Source organism: Stegastes partitus, unplaced genomic scaffold, assembly GCF_000690725.1.
Source record: "Stegastes partitus isolate 25-593 unplaced genomic scaffold, Stegastes_partitus-1.0.2 Scaffold1139, whole genome shotgun sequence".
Lineage (NCBI taxonomy): Eukaryota > Metazoa > Chordata > Actinopteri > Pomacentridae > Stegastes > Stegastes partitus.
In genome coordinates, this window is record NW_007578870.1 from 34,439 (window position 1) to 36,473 (window position 2,035).

The following is a 2,035-nucleotide window of genomic DNA, read 5'->3' on the forward strand; positions in this document are numbered from 1 at the left end:
GGTGGCAGCATGATGATGTGAAGCACGGTGGTGGCAGCATCATGATGTCGAATATTATCTTGGCAGTAGGTCCTGGAAGGCCTGTAAAGCTGGAGGGTAAAATGAAAGCAGCAAAGTGTAGAGATATCCTGATTTAATCTGCAAGAAAACTGCGACTTTGGAGAGGATTTGTTTTCCAGCAAGACAGTGACCTGAAACATTTGGCCAAAGCTACACAGAAACGGTTTAGAGACAACAAGGTGAGTATTGTGGAGTCACCAAGTCTGAGCTCAGACCTCAAAGGAGAATTCACTCGTGATCCTTGTGCAACCTGAAGCTTGAGCAGTTTTGCAATAGGAGTAAAATTGCAGCATCCAGATGTTCCAGGCTGATTGAGACCCATCCACACAGGCTCAGTGCTGCTATTTTGGACGGATGCTCGAGCAATCAGTGATTTTAGAATGTTAATTAATTGGCATTACTTTGCAGAAATCTGTTTTTACTTTGGCCTGTGTTTGTGCATTCTTGTCCAAAAAGCTGAATTACGTTGACCATGATTCAGTGCTGAAATGCAATGAAAGGGGAAACATCCAGTGATGATGAAAACCTTTTATAGGCTGCGTTTCACGAGTCAGCAGAAAGCGACGCCACTCTGTGAGTCTTCTGTGTGAAACATGCATCCTTGGAATTTTTGAAAGTGAAGACATTGAGGTTTTACTATTTTGTCAACAAGTTCTTCTCTACCTGGAGTGCATCCCAGTACTCAGGTCACATGTTCAGTCCTGTCTGGGTAGTCGTGTGCTTTTTATAGCCTGCTTTGTGAATGGCTGGTTTGTGGTGGCCGAGCCTATATTTGGTCAGTCTGTCTTTGTGTTTTACTTCTGACAGAGTAGACATCCACACGGCCAAGCGGAGCGTCCTGTTTTTAGGTCCAGGTAGCGCTGACGTCTGCGTTGTATTTTTGGATGATTTGTTTAGGCACATGTTTTCACCGCGCCTTGCCGAACCCTCCCTCTACCAAGGGTGCTTCACGCTCCTCTCCGACTTCATCTCCACCTTTATCCGCCTTGTTGCCTCTCGCCCACCCTCCTCCTCCTCATCTCAGCCATCCATCTACCTGAAGAAATGCCCCTTCATAATCTCTCCCAGGTTTTCTCACACTCACCCCCTCAGGCGGGGTGAGTCAGGTGTGACCACATCTCCGGCTCCCGAGAACTTGCCCGGGTTAAACATCACACACACACACACACACAAAACAAACTGCAATCTCTACACGGTGCAGCACGCTCTCCCCGGGTTTCTCCTACAGATATGAGTTTTTTTTTATATATATATATCAGTCTGGCTGTTGCTCCTGCACCTGCCTTGCTGTGGTCACCTTCTTATCACAATCCAGAGTATTTTTTCCTGTGTTCAGATGATACACATGCCATCAGTTTGAAAGGCAACCATCCGATCACATCTGTAAGCTTGCGGTCTGTCTTTTGACACATGTGGCAGAGCTAATAGATAGAATATGTTGCATTTATTAGCTGCTACATCCATGCAAATTGTGTGATGCTGGTTCATCTTTTACAGCTCCCTCCTCTTATCCCCCGTCCTTTTATGTCTTATTTTCGTCTCTCTGCTAAATGCACCCCCTCACTCGCTCTCCCACCTTTTCCTGCCTCCGTCCTCGAACCACAGTGGCCTCCGCTGGGCTCCTCGTGCTACTTTTCTTGCATGTCTCCCTGAATGTTTGGATCGATAAGAGCCGGCTGCGTAATAGAATTAGGCTCTAATGGAAAGTACAAACTAGCTTTCTATTTACTAAATCCCTCCAGGGGGATTCTGGGTAGGTAAAGAGCAGACTGCGCAATGAGGCTGTGGCTGGAAGACGTATGTGCGCGGCTCTCGTGCGAACAGCTTGTGCATGAAGTGAAGGCAACTGGACTTGAAATCAATCAGTTGGTTTAAATTCTTCAGCGGCAGGTAGATTTTCCCGCAAGTGATGAGTGCGGCTGGTGGAGGCTGGAGTGAGAAAGTCCTTGGGTATCTGTAAATTTAATGCATTTTT